This window comes from Carcharodon carcharias, chromosome 15 (assembly GCF_017639515.1).
Source record: "Carcharodon carcharias isolate sCarCar2 chromosome 15, sCarCar2.pri, whole genome shotgun sequence".
In the NCBI taxonomy this organism is placed as follows: Eukaryota; Metazoa; Chordata; class Chondrichthyes; order Lamniformes; family Lamnidae; genus Carcharodon; species Carcharodon carcharias.
The window spans coordinates 118,444,902-118,466,765 of record NC_054481.1 but is presented as its reverse complement, the minus strand read 5'-3'; the positions used below and the strand labels follow the sequence as shown (position 1 = coordinate 118,466,765).

General features: G+C 43.6%; 1 protein-coding gene and 1 non-coding gene across 6 annotated transcripts in view; both read left to right on the top strand.

Annotated features, from left to right (window-relative positions):
• Positions 1–21,864, top strand: part of prkcz (protein kinase C, zeta) — a 612,152-nt gene that overhangs the window by 22,850 nt on the left and 567,438 nt on the right. The gene's annotated exons all lie outside the window — the stretch shown is intronic.
• On the top strand, positions 6,754–6,888 carry LOC121288766. Its single transcript, XR_005945443.1, has one exon. It is a non-coding gene; the product is annotated as a U11 spliceosomal RNA (small nuclear RNA).

Genomic DNA, 21,864 nt, shown 5'->3' with positions numbered 1-21,864 from the left:
TCTAGGAGTTTGAACCAGCGACACTGAAGGAATGGCAATATATTTCTAAGTCAGGTTGGCTTGTGGCTTGGATAGGAACTTGAAGATGGTGGTGTGCCCATGTGTCTGCTGCCTTGTGCTTGTAGATGGTCACAGTCATGGGTTTGGAAGGTGCTGTCTAAGGAACCTTGGTGTGTTCCTTGGTGAGATACAGTGCATTTGTAGATGGTATACACTTCCACTGTGTGGTGGTGGTGGAGGGAGTAAATGTTTGTGGATGGGGTACCAATCAAGCGGGCTGCTTTGTCCTGGATGGTGTCAAGTTTCTTGAGTGTTGTTGGAGCTACACTCATTCAGGCAAGCGGAGTGTATTCCATCACACGCCTGACTTGTGCCTTGTAGGTGGTAGACAGGTTTTTGGGGAGTCAGGAGATGAGTTACTCACCGCAGGATTTTGAGCCTCTGACCTGCTCTTGTAGCAAAAGTATTTATATGGCTAGTCCAGTTCAGTTTCTGGCCAATGATAACACCAAGGATGTTAACAGTGGGGGAGTCAGCAGTAGTAATGCCATTGAATGTCAAGGGGCAAAGTTATTCTCTCTTGGTCATTGCCTGGCACTTGCGTGGCTTGAATGTTACTTGCCACTTGTCAGTCCAAGCCTGGATACGGTCCAGGCCTTGCTGCATATGGACATGAACTGTTTCAGCATCAGTAGAATCGTGAATGGTGCTGAAGATTGTGCAATCATCATTAAACATCCCCCACTTCTGACCTTATGGAGGGAAGGTCATTGATGAAACAGCTGATGATGGTTGGACAGAGGACAGTATCATGGGGAACTCCTGCAGTGATGTCCTGGAACTGAGGTCATTGATCTCCAACGGCCACGACCATCTTCCTTTGCTGGTTGGAGTCATCCTTGGCACAGAGTTTTCTCCTGATTCCCTTTGACTTCAATTTTGCTAGGGCTCCTTGATGCCATACTTGGTCAAATGCTCCCTTGATGTCAAGGGCAGTCACTCAGCTCATCTCTGGAGTTCAGCTTTTTTATCTATGTTTGAACCAAGGCTGTAATGAGGCCAGGAGCTGAGTGACCCTGGCGGTACTCAAACTGAGCATCAGTGATCAGGTTATTTCTAAACAAGTACCACTTGATAGCACTGTTGATGGCCTCTTCCATTACCTTTTTGTCGAGGGGACATACCTGGGCAATTTTTCACGTTGTGTTGTAGCTGCACTAGAACAGTTTGGCTCAGGATGCGGGAAGTTCCGGAGCACAAGTTTTCAGTACTATTGCCAGGATCCATAACTTTTGCAGTATCCAGTGCCTTCAGCCATTTCTTGATACCACGTGGAGTGAATTGAACTGGCTGAAGACTGGCACCTGTGATGCTGGGGACCTCTGGAGCAGGCCGAGGTGGATCATCCACTTGGCACCTCTGGCTGAAGATTGTTGCACATGCCTTCTTTTCTGCACTGTATATGCCGGGCTCCCCATCAAAGAGGGATATTTGAGGAGCCTTTTCCTTCAGTGGGTTGGTTAATTGTCCTTCACGACTGGATGTGGCAAGACTGCAGAGCTTGGGCCTGATCTGTTGGTTGTGGAATTGCTTAGCCCTGTCTATCGGGGGAGGCAATGGCTCTAGTCGCTGGACTAGTAATCCAGACATCGAGGGTAATGCTCTGGGGACCTGGTTTCGAATACTACCACGCAGATGGTGGAATTTGAATTCAATAAAAATCCAGAATTAAAAGTCTAATGACCATGGAAACCATTGTCGATTGTTGTAAAAACCCATCTGGTTCACTAATGTCCTTTAGGGAAGGAAATCTGTTGTCCTTACAGGTCTGGCCTACATGTGACTCCAGACCCACAGCCACGTGGTTGACTCTTAATTCCCCTCTGAAATGGTCTAGCAAGCCATTCAGTTGTATCAAACCGCTACAAAATCACAAAAAAGGAATGAAACTGGATGGACCACCCGGCATCAACCTAGGCACCGGAAAAGACAATGGCAGTTGCAACTCTGTTGACCCTGCAAAATCCTCCTGAGAAACACCTAGTGCCAAAATTGGGAGAGCTAGCTCTCAGACTAGTCAAGCAACAGCCTGACAGTCATCCTCACGGAATCATACCTTACAGATAATGCCCCAGACACCCACCACCACCATCACTGGGTTTGTCCTGTCCCACTAGCAGAGGTGGCGGCACAGTGGCAGACAATGGGGAGGGAGTTGCCCTGGGTGTCCTCAACATCGACTCTGGACCCCATGAAGTCTCATGACATCAGGTCAAACATGGGCAAGGAAACCTCCTGCTGATTACCATGTACTGCCCTCCCTCAGCTGATGAATCAGTGCTCCTCCATGTTGAACACCACTTGGAGGAAGCATTGAGGGTGGCAAGGGTGCAGAAGGTACTCTGGGTGGGGGACTTCTATGTCCACCACCAAGAGGGGCTTGGTAGCACCACTACTGACCAAGCTGGCCGAGTCCTAAGTGACAAAGCTGCTAGATTGGGTCTGCGGCAGATGGTGAGGGAACCAACAAAAGGGAAAAACATACATGACCTCATTTTCACCAACCTGTCTGCCGCAGATGCATCTGCCCAAGACAGTATCGGTAGGACTGACCACCGCACATTAATTGTGTAGACCAAGTCCTGCCTTCACATTGAGGTTACCCTCCATTATATTGTGTGGCACTACCACTGTGCTAAAAGGGATGGATTTCGAACAGACCTAGCGACTCAAGACTGGGCATCCATGAGGCACTGTGGGCCATTGGCAGCAGCAGAATTGTACTCGAACACAATCTGTAACCTCATGGCCTGGTATATCCCCCAGTCTACCATTACCATCAAGCCAGGGGATCAACCCTGGTTCAATGAAGAGTGCAGGAGGGCATGCCAGGAGCAGCACCAGACATACCTAAAAACGAGATGTCAAGCTGGTGAAGCTATAGCACAGAACTATTTGCGTGCCAAGCAGCATAAGCAGCAAGTGATAGACAGAACTAAGCGACCCCACGACCTACGGATCAGATCTAAGCTCTGCAGTCCTGCCACATCCAGTTGTGAATGGTGGTGGATAATTAAACAACTGACTAGAGGAGGAGGCTCCACAAATATCCCCATCCTAAATGATGGAGAGTCCAGAACAGTAGTGTAAAAGATAAGCAACAACCTTCTGCCAGAAGTGCTGAGCGGATGAAACATCTCGGCCTCCTCTGAAGGTCCGCAGCATCACAGATGCCTGTCTTCAACCAATTCGATTCACCCCACGTGCTATCAAGAAATGGCTGAAGGCATTGCATACTTCAAAGGCCCTGACAATATTCAGGAATAGTACAGAAGACTTATGCTCCAAAACTTGTTGCACCCCTAGCCAAGCTGTTCCAGTATACTACAACACTGGCATCTAGCCGGTTATGTACAAAATTGCCCAGGTACGTCCTGTGCACAAAAAGCAGGACAAATCCAACCTGATCAATTACAGCCCCATCAGTCTACACTTGGTCATCAGTAAAGTGATGGAAGCGGTCATCAACAGTGCTATCAAGCTGTGCTTGCTTAGCAATAACCTGCTCATTGATGCTGGGCCACTCAGCTCCTAACCTCATTACAGCCTTGGTTCAAACATGGGCTAAAGAGCTGAACCCTGAGATAAGGTGAGAGTGACTGCCCTTGACATCAAGGCAGCATTTGACCGAGAGTGGCGTCAAGGAGCCCTAGCAAAACTGGAGTCAATGGCAACCAGTGCAGAAACTCTGCTGGTTGGAGTCATAGCTAGCACAAAGGAAGATGGTTGTGGCTGTTGGAGGTCAGTCATCTCAGCTGCAGGGCATCACTGCAGGAGTTCCTCAGGGTTGTGTCCTAGGCCCAACTATCTTCAGCTGCTTCTTCAATGACCTTCCATCATGAGGTCAGAAGTGGGGATGTTCACTGATATTTGCACAATGTTCACCATTCATGACGACTCAAATACTGAAGCAGTCCACGTCCAAATGCAGCAAGACCTGGACAATATCCAGGCTTGGGCTGACAAGTAAAATTCATGCCACACAAGTGTCAGGCAATGACATCTCCAACAAGAGAGAATCCAACCATCACCCCTTGATGTTCAATGGCATTACCATCACTGAATCCCCCACTATCAACACCCTGGGGATTACTATTGACCAGAATCTGAACTGGACTAGCCATATAAATACTGTGGCTACAAGAGCAGGTCAGGGGCTAGGAATCGTGTGATGAGTAACTCACCTACTGACTCCCCAAAGCTTGTCCTCCATCTACAAGGCACATCTCAGGAGTGTGATGGAATACTCCCCACTTGCCTGGATGAGTGCAGCTCCCACAACACTCAAGAAGCTGGATACCATCCAGGACAAAGCAGTCTGCTTGATTGGCACCTCATCCACAAATACTCACTCCATCCACCACCGACGCACAGTAGCAGCAGCGTGTACCATTTGCAAGATGCACTGCAGGAATTCACCAAGGCTCCTTTGACAGCACCTTCCAAATCTTCGAACACTGCCATCTCGAAGGATAAGGGCAGCAGACACATGGGAACACCATCACCTGGAAGTTCCCTTCCAAGTCACACACCATCCTGACTTGGAAATATATCACCATTCCTTCACTGTTGCTGGGTCAAAATCCTGGAACTCCCTCCCTAACGGCACTGGGTGTACCTACACCACGTGGACTGCAGTGGATCAAGAAGGCAGCTCATTACCACCTTCTCAAGGGCAACTAGGGATTGGTAATAAATGCTGGCCCAGCCAGTGAAGCCCATATCCCGTGAATGAATAATAAAAAAAAATTGCTTGCTGCTTATGCTGTTTGGCATGCAAGTAGTTATGTGTTATTTTGCCAGGTCACTATCTGGCATGCCCTCTTGCACTCTTCTTTGAACCAGGGTTTATCCCGTTCCTTGGTAATGGTAGAGTGGGGGATATGCCAGGCCATGAGGTTACAGATTGTGATTGAATACAATTCTGCTGCTGCTGATGGCCCACAGCACCTCATGGGTGCCCAGTCTTGAGTTGCCAGATGTGTTTGAAATGTATCCCATTTAGCATGATAGTTCCACACAACATGATGGAGAGTATCCTCAATGTGAGGACAGGACTTCGCCTCCACAAGGACTGTTCAGTGGACACTTCTACCGATACTGTTGTGGACAGGTGCATCTACAGCAGGCAGGCTGAGGTCAAGTATGGTTTTTCCCTCTCGTTGGTTCCCTCACCACGTGCCACAGACCTAGTCTAGCAGTTGTGCCCTTTAGGACTCGACCAGCCTGGTCTGTAGTTGAGTTACTGAGCTATTCTTGGTCGTGGACATTGAAGTCGCTCACCCAGAGTAAGTTGTGTCTTTTCCACCCTCGGTGGTGTTCAGCATGGAGGGGTACTGATTCATCAGCTAAGGGAGGCATGTGGGGGTGGGGTCTGGTGGTGGGTGGTGCAGGGCGGCATGTGGCAATCAGCAGGAGATTTTGTTGTTCATGTTTGACCTAATGTCATGAGACTTCATGGAGTCCAGAGATGATTGTTGGGGACTCCCAGAGCAGCTTCCTCCTGACTTTGTTTGTTTACCACCGTGCCACCATGTCTGCTGGGTCTATCCTGCCGGTGGGACAGAATGTACCTAGTGATGGTGGTGCCTGGGACATTATCTGTGAGGTATGATTCTGTGAGTATGACTATCAGGCTGTGCTTAACTAGTATGAGACAGCTCTCCCAATTTTGGCACAGCACTTTTTTTGGAAAAACAGGTCTAATTCCAGATTTTTATTGAATTCAAATTCCACCACCTGCCATGGTGGCCTGTGGGTGTACCTGCACCACGTGTACTGCAGTGGTTCAAGAAGGCAGCTCATCATCACCTTTTCAAGGGTGGTTAGGGATGGGCAATTAATGCTGGCCTAGCCAGTGATGTCCACATCCCATGAATGAAGAAAAATAAACTCTAATTCAGGACACAATTTTTCAACACTCCAAATCCTAAATTCCTTTTGGAATATTAACTATAGAAACAATTCTATTATAAGATATCAGAGCTTTGTAGTAGCACTACTGGAGCAGTAACATGGAAATGTTTATTTGCTACATATCTTCTAAAAGGTTAAATATATATTTTGAAAAGTTGTAGCCTGAATGTGGTAACTTGATTGGCAAGAATAAATACTTGCTTAGCAATCCACACGTTACTGAGTTCAAGTCCATGGACATCTGCCAGCCTTATTGTTGGGATTAACCCAGTATTAGCCAAGCTTCCGTTTGTCTAAGTGGAGCAATTGGAAAATAATTCTGAGCAATAATGTTGTGGATGTTAAAGCCAGGGAAATTGCATTTTTTTTTACATGTTCTCATGGGAGAAGTATTGAGGGGGCTTGACAGGGTAGATGTTGAAAGGATGTTTCCTCTTGTGGGGACATCTAGAAATAGGGGGCACATTTCCAAAACAAGGGATCTTCCATTTAAGGTGGAAATCAGGAGGAATTTCTCCTGAGGGTTGTTAATCTTTGGAATTCTCTTCGCCAGCGAGCAGTGGAGGCTGGGTCATTGAATATATACAAGTCTGAGTTAGATCGATTTTTGATTGACAAGGGAGTTGAGGGTTATGGGGGCAGGCAGGAATGTGGGCTTAAGGCCACAATTGGATCAGCCATGATCTTATTGAATGATGGAGCAGGCTTGAGGGGCCGAATGGCTAACTCTTGCTCCTATTTCTTGTGCTATTATGTTCTTATCAAAATGTGCATTATGAAAAAGGTTTCTGCTTTGAATAGCACATGGACGAGGCGCTTGCGCTTTATCCGTGCGGAATCGATATCAAGAGATTTCGGAAGCACAATTTTTGTTTCTTGGAGCTGCTGGTGATCGTTTGTCTCGGTGCTCTGAAAAAGAAATGAACAGCTTTGTAACTAGGTTAACTAATACTCCTTAGCACAGAACACACTGAACGTTAATAGGAATGTTGTGGTTGTGTATTTTTCTAGATTTCAGAATTGTAGATTATTAAACTTACGCTTTTTTGAGTATTGGTTTATTTTGTTAAACTTTAGTTGGTAGTACACAACAAACTTTATTACACACGATTATCATAGGGGTTTGAAATATTGATTTAAACTGTATACTGCACGTACAAAGGCCATTGTGGAACAGGTGAAACGCTCTCAGTACACCACTGTAAAGATGCATAAGGTTTAGTGGAACTGTAAAGTGCAGTATTACATCCCCAATAAAATGCTGTAGCATTGTTTTTAAATCTGTTTAGATTGGCATTCTATGTCACATGTTATCCACTACTGTTTGTCCTGCATTGTACTGAGTCTTACAGACGGTTAAGTGTGCAATTTCGTCTTTGGATTCTGCTGCTGTTCCTAAAACACTTGAGCCTGGTTCTCATTATTGATACCCTTACCTCAGCACCTTCATTTACAAAGCAGTTCATTGTTGTTTAAAAATGCTGTATTTAATTTTTGCAAGGTATCTGTAAAATGATTTTGGCATTTTCAGCCTAATGTAGTATACAGGCAACATTGTTCACCCTGACTTCCATCCTGCAGCTCTCAGGTTGATTCAATATTGATTAATAGCTCACTGGTACTTTCAGTGTATGCTATAGCCTTTAAGTATAGCCTTCAAGTTGGGCTGCGTGAGATTTTCAGACAGAAATCTGACACCGAGTATACCAAATGCCAGAAACATGTTCTTTCTGTCATTTAACAGCCTGGCTAACAATGGCTAGTCATTTCAGCCTCCTCAACAGCATTGTCCAGTTGTCATCCTTATTTTTGAACATATCATCTGAAATAAATTAACATCACCAAGAACTGGCTGTATCATCATGTTCATCACTCTGGTAGCTGTTGGGTTCCATCTGAATAATGACTGAAACCAGCCCACATGTCCAGTCTAATCCAATGTTGTGTGCGAAGTTTTCAATTTCAGCCATACAATGGTTGACGTCCACAACAATAGTTTGGTTCAAACACAGAAGCTGTTGAAAATTTTTACTCCATTCTGCACCACCCCCTTCCAAATAACATGAGCCCAGCATATCAGTGCAAAAGACAAGGCTGAAGCATTTTCCACAATCTTCAGCCATTCGTGCCGAGTGGATGATCCGTCTTGGTCTCCTCCGAAGGTCCCCAGAATTACAGATGCCAGTCTTCAGCCAATTTGATCAACTGCATGTGATCTCAAGCGGCTGGAGGTACTGAATAGTACTGAAGACTTGTGCTCTAGAACTTGCCGAGCCCCTAGCCAAGCTGTTCCAGTACAGATACAACACTGGCATCTACCCAGCTATGTGGAAAATTGCCTAGGTATGTCCTATACGCAAATAGGACAAATCCAACTGGGCCAATTAGCGACACCACATCCACAAATATTCACACCCTCCACCATCAACGCACCGTAGCAGCAGTGTGTACCTTCTACAAGATGCACTGCAGGAATTCACCAAGGCTCCTTAGACAGAGCCTTCCAAACCCACGACCACTACCATCTAGCAGGACAAAGGCAGCAGATAGATGGAAACATCACCACCTGGAAGTTCCCCTCCAAGTCGCTCCCCATCCTGACTTGGAAATATATTGCTGTTCCTTCACTGTTGCTGGTTCAAAATCCTGGAACTCTCTTCCTTACAGTACTCTGGGTGTACCTACACCATGTGGACTGCAGCGGTTCAAGAAGGTAGTTCACCACCACCTTCTCAAGGGCAATGTAGAGTGGGCAATAAATGCTGGTCCAGCCAGCGAAACCCACATCCCGTGAATGAATAATAATAAAAAAATTAGGATCAAAGTAGGGTTGCCGCAAAGTCAGAGTTCCAGGATGCCACTTAAAGTACGTTGGTTTGTGATCACTTTGTAAACGACCACACTCCACAATTAGAGATCGATTATAACAAGATGCAGCTTTCAAATTTCAAATGTATGTGTATCTGTATCTTATCATTAGCAACAACAAGAAGATGCAAATTATGTATAAATTTGCAGCAAAACTCAATTTCCATTAAATTTAGTAAACCCTTGCTGATGCCATATGGATCCTTGAATAGTCCCTTTTAAACTTCAAGTAAAATTTCAACATCAAAGTTGTTGCTTGATTAGTTAAAGACAGAATTAATGTGATAATGCAAAGCACGCAAGAAAACATGTAACTGCTATGGAGTTAACATCTCTCCATTTCAAAAGAAGACAAGCCCTGACATCAATCAATGTCAACTGTCAGGTTCTAGCAGCCTCAGAGTAAAGTTAAAACTTAAACAAATTGTTTCAGAGTGTTTTAGAATCCAGCAGCAGAACTCCCTCTTTTTTCCCTATGGTGTCACGTTCTAGAATCACCAAGATAATTAAACAATCAGAGTCACTTCAAATCTCTAACTCATTTGGAATGATGAATTCAACAATGGCAAATAATTATGTGCCCCTCCCATATCGGGAAGTACAGATTCTCTCAATTTACAACAACAGAATTTAATTGCGGCTGCCAATGAAAGTCAGGTTAACCTCCATTTCAGTTTAATTCAGACCAAAATTTTAAGCCAAACAATATATCTTTAAAAAGGCAAGTCCATTGCCTGTGACTCAAATATTTAAATTGTTGAACAAGATTCGTCTTCGACAAACCTGAGCTAACTTACTGTAATTCGCATTTGTCCAAATGACTGTTAATATTTTCTTAGATTATTGTTTCTAAAAGCTTTCCCAACACTGGGATTAACTTACCTGGCTTGTTGTTGGGAATATCGTTATGTACTGTTGTGAACAAGGGTATAAAATTTGCAACACTCCAGTCCTCTTGCATGACCCCTGTATCTAAGGAGGAATGGGAGATTATGGTGAGTGTCTCTGCCATTTCCATTGTTACTCAGTATCCTCTGATGCATACCACCTGGTCCTGGTGCTTTATTAACTTTTAAGTATAGGCAAACTTTCTGATACCTCTTTATCAGTTTTTAGCCCATCCATCCAAACCTCCACTATCTCCTTTTTCACTATGTCTTTGGTAGCAGCATCTTCCTTGGCAAAGACGGGTGCGAAGCATTCATTAATTACCCAACTCTCACCTCCATGCATAAATCCCCTTTATGGTCCCCCAATCAGTCCTCCTCCTTTTGCCACCCTTTACCATATATGTCTATAGAAGACTTTTGGATTCCTTTTTATGTTGACTGCCAGTCTCTTCCCATATTTTCTCTTTTGCTGCTATTTATTTTTTCACTTCCCACTGACCTTTGTATATTTAGTCTGGTTTCACTTGTATTCTCAATCTGTAATCTGCCATGGGACTCTTCCTCTACTTCATTTTACTCTCTATCGCTTTTGTCATCCAAGAACTCTGGCTTTGTTTGGCCTCCCTTTCTGCCTCACCTCTACCTAAACTATTTCGCCTTTTGAAGGCAGCCCATTGTCCAGTTACAGTTCTGTTGCCTATCTTTGATTCTAATTTGCCTGAGCCCTATTGAAATTGACCCTCCCCCACTTAATTATTTTTACACTCAATTGCTTATTGTTCTTTTCCACAGCTAACCTAAACCTTATGATGCAATGATCACTATCTCTAAATGTTCCCCAACTGATACTTGATCCACTTGTCACACCTCATTCCCCAGAACTGGATCCAGCAATTCTTCCTTCCTCATTGGACTAGAAGAATACTGATCTAGAAAATTCTGAACAAACACTCAAACTCTTTCCCCCCTTTCTGTCCTTTACACTATTTGTACTCCAGTCTATATTAGGATAACTGTAGCCCTCAATTATAACTGCTCTATAGATTTTGCACCTTTCTGTAATTTCCTTGCAAATTTGTTCCTCTCTTGCTTTCCCATTAGTTAGTGGCCGAAAGCATGCACCCACTAGTGTAATGGTACCACTATTGTTTTTTAAGCTCTAATCAAATAGATATGGTCCTTGACCCCTCTAGGATGACACCTCGCTCCAGCAATCTGAATCAATACACTCCTTTTTTTTATGCTTCCCTGAGCAATTGTATCCAGGAACATTTAGGACCCAGTCCTCCCCTTTTTTTGAGTCAGCTCTCTGTTATCGCCACAGCATCATATTCCCACTCAGCTGCCTGTGCCTGTACTCACCAATCTTATTTACCACACTCTGGGGTTTACTGTGCATGTATATGAACACAATTTAGGCCTTATCGTATTTCTTCTTAGTTTGACCCCACCTGTCCCCTTACTATTTTTTACTCTAGTGCTAGTTCTTTGTGCGCATTATTTTTCATCTCTAAAGTTACATCTTGATCCCCATCTCTCTTGCCAAATTACTTTAAACACTCCCCAATAGCATTTGTGAACTGCCCCACAAGAACATTGGTTATAGCTGAAATCGGGAAGTGGCTCTACTAAACAAGTATAGTCATCAACATAACTGGAAGCCAAATAGCACTTGTTCATATTGCTGTAAAAGTTGCATTTTTGTTAATTTGTAATGAATTTCCACTTATTTTGAAACTTTGAATGCTGATATGACTGGTCAGCCAAGAAGTCGAGTGAAATGTGCTTGAAATGTATCCTGTAAATAGAAACTTCCAGTGCCAGTTGTGAGGGTTATTGCCTCCCTGCCTCACCCCCACCCCCGGCCTTTACTTTTATACAAAAGCAGGATTTCCAGTTTAACCAGAACGTCTCTGGAAAATATATTTCATGCATGCTTAAAAATTGAAGGACAAAATGAGCAATTATTTGGATTTTTGGATGACGCAATATTGCGGCTTTTTCTCATGTAATTTCTTGCTTCTCCTGACCATCCTTTTAGATGAGGGAATGAACAGAGTGGATGTGGGAAACTGAGTGCAGTAGATCCTAGGAAGAGACAGGCAGGTTAGAGATGGGCAGATGGATGTACTTTAATGCAGTGTAATGTCAAGTATTACATTTTGGGAATCGCACAGGAAAATGAATTATACCTTTATACTCCCCTTTCTGTCCTTTACACTATTTGTATTCCAGTCCATATTGGGATAATTGAAGTCCTCCATCAGAACTACTCTATAGATTTTGCACCTCTGTAGTTTCCTTGCAAATTTATTCCTCTCTCACTTTCCCATTAGCTGGTGGCCGAAAGTCAAAATTATAGATGGAAAAGTATTAACAGTGGAGAGGCCCACAGCTCTAGGAATGGCAATATTTCAATCTTTGAGGTAGGAGTGTATATAGAAAAAGTCATAAAAAGGTAAATGGATCCTTTATTTTTTATAAGTACCAAATATAAAAACAAGGAAATGTTGTTGAATTTCTCTTAGATGTTGTTTAGCTCACAGCTCTTCTGGGCATCTCATTGTATAAAAGATATTGGAACCATGGAAAGGGCATAACAAAGGTTCACAAGAGTGATGCCAAGAGTGAAAGGGTGCAGTTGTCTCAAAAGGCTTGCGAACTGGGGCTTCTATGCAGAACAGGGTGAAGGGTGAGCTAATACAGTTTTAAAACCGTGAAAGGTTCTGAAGGTTAAGCAGCATTATATATTCTTCTCCTTTTCTTCACCCCCCCCCCCCCCACCATATCGGTTGATAACGAAGAGGTGTAGTGTTTGGGATTAGTGGCTAGTTCCGTTAAAGAGTTGGTACAAATGTTAGTATTAAACAAACTTTGATAGCTCGCCACATAAGGAGATATTAAGCCTGATGATTGGTCCAAGAGGTAGATAAGAAAGAAAGACAGGGGTTTGGGAGGCAATTCCAAAGCTTGGGGACTTGGCAGCAGAAGACATGGCTGTCAGTGGTGACAAAATTAATACCCACATGGACAATTGAGGGCTAATTTAAGGAAAGCCAGCATGGATTTCTTAAGGGAAAATCATGTTTAATTTGCTGGAGTTTTTGGAAGAGGTAACAGAGGGCTGATGAGGGCAATGCTGTTGATGTGGTGTACATGGACTTCCGAAAAGCATTTGATACAACACCGCACAACAGACTTACGAGCAAAATTATTGCTCGTGGGATAAAAGCGTCAGTAGCAACATGGCTATGAAATTGACAATGACAGGAAAAAAGAGTGGTTAATGGATGTTTTTTCTGTTGGAAGAAGGTGTGTAGTGGAGCTCCCAATGCAACAATGTTAGTACCCATGCTTTTCCTGATACATTAATAACCTAGACCTTGCTGTACAGGGCACAATTTCAAAATTTGTGGATAAAATGAAACTGAAGCATTGTGAACTGTCAGGAAGTTAGTGTAGAACTTCAAAAGGAGATAGACAAGTTGGTGGAATGGGAGGACAGGTGGAAGATGAAGTTCAATGCAGAGAACTATGAAATATTTCATTTTGGGAGGAAGAACGTGGAGAGACAAAATGAAATAAAGGGTACAACTCTAAACGGTGCAGGAACAGAGGGACCTGGGTGTATTTATGCATAAGTCATTGAAAGTGGCAGGACAGGGTTGAGAGAGTGGTTGGTAAAGGCTTTATTAATAGGGGCATAGAGTACAAGAGCAAGGAGGTGAGGTTGAACTTGTATAAGACTAGTTCGGCCTTAGTTGGAGTATTGCATCTAGCTGTGGGTGCCACACTTGGGAAGGGTGTTAGGCATTGGAGAGAGTGCAGAAAAGATTCATGAGAATGGGTCCAGGGCTGAGGAACTTCTGTTATATAGATAGAAGATAGGACTGTTTTCCTTGGAGAAAAGAAAGCTGAGAAGGGATTTGACAGAGTTAATCAAAACCTTCAGGGATCTGGACAGAGTAGATAGGGAGAAACTGGTTCCCACTTATGAAAGGATAGAGAGCGAGAGGGCACAGATTTAAAGTCACTGGCAAAAAAAGCAAAAATGATATGAGAACTTTTTCACACAGCAAGTGGTTAAGGTCCATTATCTGAGAGTGTAGTGGACGCAGCTTCAATTGAAACATTTTAAAGGGAATTAAACTGTTATTTGAAAAGGAAAAATGTCCAGGGTTATGGGGAGAAGTTGGCAGAATGAACTCATTTGAATTGCTCTTCGGAGAGCTGTTCCAGACGTGATGGGCCAAATGGTCTCCTCCTGAGCTGTAACAATTCTGTTTAAAATCAGGGAAGCTCAAGTGGTCCAAATTGGTGGAACACAGAGGAGGGTTGTAGGGCTGGAAGAGATTGGGAGGGGTGAGTCCCTGGAGGGATTTAAAACAAGGATGAGAATTTTAAAACTGTGGCCTTGCTTAATGCAGGTAGGTAAGCATGGGTGATGGGTAAATGTGACTTAATGCAAGTTAGGACATGGGTAGCAGAGGTTTGCATGATCTCAGATTTACAGAGGGTAGAATTGGGAGGCTGGCCAGGAGTGCCTTGGAATATTAAAGTCTGGAGGTCACAAAGCATGGGTGAGGGTTTTGACAGCGGATGATTTGAAGCAGGGACGGAATTGGATGATATAGAAATGTGATGGTGTGGACATGTGGTCGGGAACTTATCTTGGGATCAAATATGATGCCAAGGTCAGTCTCAGACAGGGAGAAGAATGGATTTTATGGCTTGGGAGCCGAATTTGTTGCAGGGACTGAAGTTATTGGCTTCAGTTTCCCAAAATTTAGTTGGAGCAAATTTCTACTCATCCATAACTGGATGTCAGATGAGCAGGCTGACAATTTAGCCATGTGATGGTGAGGTAGAGCTGGGTTTTGAAGGTGTACATGTGAAAACTGATGTTGCTTTCAGATGATGTTGCCAAGACGGTGGCATGCAGATGAAAAATGGGAGGGGAACAAGGATAGGTCCTTATGGAACACCATTGCTCACTGTGCAAGAGTAGGAAGAGAAGCCATTGTAACTGATTCTGTGGCTATGACTGGATGGATTAGAACGGAGCCAGGTGATTGCAGTTCCACTCTGCTGGGCAATAATGGAGGATGGTGTCATCAATCAAAGGCAGTGGGCAGGTTGGAAAAGATGAGGGATAGTTTCTTTAACACAGTCAAAGGATATAATTTGTGATTTTCCTGAGAGCTGTTTCAGTATTGTGGGGGTGGGGTGTGTGACACCTGACTGGAGGGATTCAAACTTGGAGTTTTGGGAAAGATGGGAACTGATTTGGGAGGTGATAACTTGTTCAAGGACTGTGGAGAGGAAAGGGAGGTTGCAGATAGTTTTCAAGGATGGAGGAGTCAGGAGTTTTTTCATCTGTGGTGAAGTATAATGATAGATTTTGATGGTGTGGGTATCTGAGGAGAGATGACTTAATAATGCCAACTAACGTGGGAGCCAGGCAGGGAAGTTGGGTGGCCAGCAGTTTAGTGGGAGTAGGAGGGTACATTTGATGGGCAAGATGAACTTCGGAAAGGCATGAGGGGAAATGAGTGAGAAACTGGAGAAAGATGAGAGTCCTGGTCTAGGGCAGGGTGTCCCTGAAAGGAAGTTTAGGGCAGGGAGGACGTTTTAAAGGAAGTTGAGCCCAGTGATCTTGTGGAAGTGAGGGATATGGCAGAGGCAGCTAATTGGATGGTCTCCATCTTGGTGACAAAGAAGCCCATGAGCTCCTCATGCTTGCAGGTGAGGCTAGAGGAGACGGGAGAGGGGTTTAATGTGGTTTGCAGTAGAGAAGTGAGGAAAGGAGGTTATCTTTGCTTTTCAAGATGAACCCAGAAAGGTGAGCAGTTTTGGCAGATGAGATCAAAATCCAGTGGTGCTTTAAGTGGACCAGTCAGAACAAGTGGTGAATGGCTCATCCCATTGTCTGTCAATTCTGTTCATGTCATGCCTCCCTTGGACTTGAGGGAGCAGGGTGAGGGTCATAGCAGGGAAATAGCTAGGATGAAAGAGAATAATGGAGATGAGAGCATTGAAACTGAAGGTTCAGGGTTGTAGTTGAACAGACTGGTAGCTGTTGAATTGTTGTGAATAGCAGGCAGTTGTAAACAAATTGGGAGAGAGGTTTTTTCCAGGGCAGAAACAGAAGGAAGTAGTGTGGAAAGAAGGAAAGGGAATGTGGGTGGAGAGTGATACAAGAACATAATCAGCGATGGCCTTACCTGTGATAGACATGACAATAGTAAAGAGGACATGTGAGATGGCAAGGTTAAATAGGTGGCACTGAGCATGGATTGGTCATCTTCAAGGAATGAGAGAGCAAAGGAAGATAGAGTAGTGATCTCAAAGGACAGAGAGCATGTTGAATTGAAATGAAGGTTGAAATCACCTGAAGGTGCTGAATTGCTTGGTGCCGTAGCTTAGGGAGGAAAGTGATCAAGATATCTGGCTGTAAAATGTTTTCTGATGGGTGGTAGAGAATTAGGATTTTAAATGAGAGGTGTTGGCGGTGATTGGTAACAAGGTTACAAGGTGAGATGTTTAAAGGAGAACAAAGTAGCAGGTGAGGAGGGGGAAGACCAGAATGTGATTTGGTGATGAGCCACACCACCACCATGACAGCCTGGGTGGGTAAGTGGTGAAAGGTATAGCTGGGCAGGGAGGCTTCATTAAAGGAGAAGATGTCAATACCACCCCTCTCACCCCCACCCACATACAACACACACACACACCACCTCCAACCTTCTGTCAAGGTCGTGATGTTGATCCAATAACCTGCAATGAGCATGTGGATGGTAAGGGCTTTGCATCTTCCCCCAGAATATTCATTCACATGTAAGCAGAGAAGGGTGTTAATAGCTGATCTGCTGGCAGAGTCCACAGGGTCAACAAGGAGGAGATTGGCAAGATTAACTTCCAATGGATACGCTGGGTGAGATGTTTGGTGACAGAGTAGGATGGGGCAGTTGTGATTGCTGCTTGTGATGAAGCAACGACGAATGCTTTGACCCCAACAGAGGATGCCAAGACAGGTATTGAGGGAAGCTGCAGGCCTCTCTAAGGAGTCCAACCAATGATGGTGGCAGGAGAGTAGTAGGAAGGCCAAGTGGAGGGCAGAGTATCTGAGTGTGGATAGCCAATGATAGAGGTACACCAGAAGCTCCCTAAGGTGACTGCCTCGGAGCCATCTTGAATTCATGTAGATGGAATTTCTTGCTGTAATTTAATTGATTCTAGAAGATGCACGTGTTATACAAATTTTCTCTATCTGTGTTAACAAGTGACTTGAAGATTACTTTGAATGTATTTTGCTGGAAACTTGTTTAATATTAACTAGATAACTGCTTATTTTAAGAAAGTGAAGCTAAAAATGAGAGTAAGAGTACAGAAAACATTGATCCTGAAATATGTACTGCTTCATAAATAACTTAAAGTGCATTTTAATCTTCTCTGGTAGAAAGTAATGTTGCCTTCTGGTTGCTTAGCAACACTTCATTGCTAAGTAACCTGGAATGCATTTCTTGGGATTGGCATTTTTCACCCATGGTGCTCTAGTTGCAGTCAAAAGAATGAAGTGGAACTGGAATGTTGTGCCCAGAATATTAAAATGTATGTTCTGTGCTGCCAAGAAGTCACTTGGGCTTTAAATTTTGCCTGTATCCTAATTATCAACATATATCATCATGCATAATTTTGATGGAAAGAAATTCTTAAAACATTAAGTCCTCTGTTTATATGTTATATGATGTGGAAATTGGTTTGTAGGTGTTTGTAGTGGAACTTATTAATTGCTTCCAAATTGTATTTTTGAATGGGGACATTTAATAATAAACAAATTGGCCACCCTTGAATAAAATATGAGAACAGATAAGAAATGTGTTTTTGATTGAGATTTATTTGCAGAATTGTGAATATTTGCAACTTCAATTATTGGAATAGCAGGTGTTAACCTTGTAGAAATGTATGTCAGGAGGTTTAAGTTCACGTTTATGAGAAATATTGCTTGGTCATTTTTCTGGTCCTCCTTTCTTCTGTATTTCATTTAATTCACATTTTAATTTTGAGCAGTTTTTGAAGGGCCCTTTTGTTTCTTTTTATTTGAGAACCTAATCAACTTCTGGGGGTGCTGGTGATTAGACCAAATGTAGTATTTGGGTGAAGCTGAGTTCGAGGAAATACAAGAAAACTGACACAAGTGAGGAAGGGTAGGGGAAGAAAAGGGAAGGGAACAGGGCAGAGAAGGTGAAACGTAGAAAGTGGTGTAGGCATAAGGTGGGGAAAATCATCAGAGGTGGTCATCAATCTTAAACAGGTGGTGAGTTGCCCCCACCCGCCCCCCACCCCCCTCACACCCATGCCAATTTTGCTGCTTTACAGGAGTAGGCTGTTAGTGGATTGAGACTGCCTTCTGTGAGAAAGATTGAGTAATAAAGACTCCGAAATGAGCTTAAGTCTTAACATTTAAAGTTCTTTTACACATAAGGGTGGAAGTTACTTTGCCCAAGGCTGAGTCACTTTTTTTGTAATTTACCTAAATGACAGAAACTTGTGTACAATAAGATTGCTGGCACAAATTAAGCAGGCACAGACTCAAGTTGCCTCCTATAAATATCATAAGACCATAAGACATAGGAGCAGAAATTAGGCCAATCGGCACATCGAGTCTGTTCTGCCATTCAATCATGGCTGATAAGTTTCTCAACCCCATTCTCTTGCCTTCTCCCCATAACCTTTAATCCCCTTACCAATCAAGAACCTATCTATCTTGGTCTTAAATACACTCAATGACCTGGCCTCCACAGCCTTCTGTGGCAATGAATTCCATAGATTCACCACTCTCTGGCTAAAGAAGTTTCTCCTCATCTCTGTTCTAAAAGGTCTTCCCTTTATTCTGAGGCTGTGCCCTCAGGTCCTAGTCTCTGCTACTAATGGAAACATCGCCCCCACATCCACTCTATCCAGACCTTTCAGTATTCTGTAAGTTTCAATCAGTTCCCTCCCATCCTTCTAAACTCCATTGAGTATAGACCCAGAGTCCTCAAACATTCCTCATACGTTAAACCTTTCATTCCTGGGATCATTCTCGTGAACCTCCTCTGGACCCTCTCCAGGTGCAGCACATCCTTCCTGAGATACGGGGCCCAAAATTGCTCACAATATTCTAAATGTGGTCTGACCAGAGCCTTATAAAGCCTCAGCACCACATCCCTGCTTTTATATTCTAATCCTTTCAAAATAAATGCCAACATTGCATTTGCCTTCCTAACCACTGACTCAACCTGCAAGTTAACTTTAAGAGAATCCTGGACTAGGACTCCCAAGTCCCTTTGCACTCCAGATTTCTGAATTCTCTCCCCATTTAGAAAATAGTCTATGCCTCTATTCTTCCTACCAACGTGCATGACCTCACACTTCCCCACATTGTATTTCATCTGCCACTTCTTTGCCCATTCTCCTAACCTGTCCAAATCCTTCTGCAGCCTCCCCGTCTCCTCAATACTACCTGTCCCTCCACCTATCTTTGTATCATCTGCAAACTTAGCCAGAATGCCCTCAGTTCCTTCATCTAGATCATTAATGTATAAAGTGAAAAGTTGTGGTTCCAACACTGACCCCTGCAGAACTCCACTAGTCACCGGCCGCCATCCTGAGAAGGATCCCCTTATCCCCACTCTCTGCCTCCTGCCAGACATTCAATCTTCTATCCATGCTAGTACCTTGCCTCTAACACCATGGGCTCTTATCTTACTGAGCAGCCTGCTGTGTGACACCTTGTCAAAGGCTTCTGGAAGTCCAAGTAGATAACATCCATTGGCTCTCTTTTGTCTAACCTAATTGTTACTTCCTCAAAGAATTCTAACAGATTTGTCAGGCATGACCTCCCCTTGATGAAACCATGCTGGCTTTGCTCTATTTTACCATGCACTTCCAAGTATTCTGAAATCTCATCCTTAATAATGGACTCTCAAATCTTACCAATGACCGAGGTCAGGCTAATTGACCTGTAATTTCCCGGCTTTTGCCTCACTCCCTTCTTAAACAGTAGGGTTACATTAGCGATTTTTTCGTCCTCTGGGACCCTCCCCAACTCGAGTGATTCCTGAAAGATCACCACTAACGCCTCCAATATCTCTTCAGCTATCTCCTTCAGAACTCTGGGGTGTAATCCATCTGGTCCAGGTGATTTATCCACCTTCAGACCTTTTAGTTTTCCTAGCACCTTCTCTTTGGTAATGGCCACCATACTCACCTCTGCCCCGACTCTGTTGAACTTTGGGGATGTTTCTCGTGTCTTCCACCGTGAAGACTGACGCAAAGTACCTATTCAGTTCCTCTGCCATTTCTTTGTTCCCCATTACCACTTCTCCAGCGTCATTTTCCAGCAGCCCAATGTCCACTTTTGCCTCTCTCCTACACTTTATATATCTAAAGAAAACTGTTGCAATCTTCTTTTATATTACTGGCTAGTTTACCATCATATTTAATTTTCTCCCTCCTGAGTTCTTTTTAAGTTGTCCTCTGTTGGTCTTTGTTAGGCTTCCCAATCCCCTGGTTTCCTACTGCTCTTTGCCTCATTGTATGCTTTCTCTTTAGCTTTTATAGTGTCCCTGACTTCCCTTGTCAGCCATGGTTGCCTCGTCCTCCCTCTAGTATGCTTCTTCTTCCTAGGGATGAATTTTTGCTGTGTCTCCCAAATTACTCCCAGAAACTCCTGCCATTGCTGTTCTACTGTCTTTCCTGCAATGCTCATCTCCCAGTCAATTCTGGCCAGCTCCTCCCTCATGCCTCTGTAGTTGCCTTTATTCAACTGTAATACCGTTATAATCTGATTCCAGCTTTTTCCTCTCAAATTGCAGGGTGAATTCTATCATATTATGGTCACTTCCTCCTACGGGTTCCTTTGCCTTAAGCTCCCTTATCAAATCTGCCTCATTACACATCACTAAATCTAGAATTGCCTGTTCCCTAGTGGGCTCCACCACAAGCTGCTCCAAAAAGCCATCTCGTAGACATTCCACGAATTCCTTTTCTTGGGATCCACTACCAACCTGATTTTCCCAGTCTACCTGTATACTGAAATGCTCCATGGTCACTGTAACCTTGCCTTTCTTACACGCCTTTTCTATCTCCTGGTGTATCTTGTGCCCCACATCCTGACTACTGTTCGGAGGCCTGTACATAACTCCTATTATGGTTTTTTTTCACTTTTGCTGTTCCTCAACTCTACCCACACAGATTCTACATCATCTGACCCTACGTCATTTCTTGCTATCGATTTGATTTCATTTCTTACTAACAAAGCAACCTCACTCCCCTTTGCCAACCTGCCTATCTTTTCGATAGGATGTATATCAGAAATGTGAAACTTCAATACAGTGGTGTTTTTCATGTAATATCGGTTGAACCTTGCTGTACATAATGGTTTACATGAGGCTTAATGGACTGAATGACCTCCTGTGCTATAATGATTCTCTTCCAAATCTGATGGCAAGAAAAGCAGTCCAACAGCAGAGTTCTCTTCCAAGCCAACTTGCCCAGCATCGAGGTGCTGATCACTCAAAACCAGCTCTGCTGGGTGGGATCTGTCGTTTGTATGCCTGACACCAAACTCCTGAACCAGTCGCTCTGCTTGGAACTCATTTGCGGCAGGAGACTACCAGGAGGATAGTGGAAGTGCATCCCTAAAGAGGTCAAACGTAGTCACCTACTCATGAGGGGCCCTGGCTTGTGACCGACCAAAATAGTGAAGGTTCATACAGGAAATCATTCAGAGACTTTGGGAAAGTGCAGTGGCACATTCCAGAATGTTATTTTCTGTGAAATTGTTGTCACTGCAGAATTTATGACTACATTATTTATATTGTAAATTCACAAGAATTATGTTAATCCTCAGAAGTAACTAATAAGCAATTGGTGATGTAGAATCTGAATGCAACTGCCTGCAGAAACACATGTGTCTCTGTCAAATGCACTCTGCAATGTAAATAATTCCAACTTCCTTAGCCACTAAAATGTGTCTGCGATTTTGTGGGGTGGGGAGCTTTTATTTTGTTCATAAATGGAGAGTTTAAAGGATTAAATCATGAGGACAGGTTGTAAAACTTGGAGGTGGGTTTGTATACCCTTG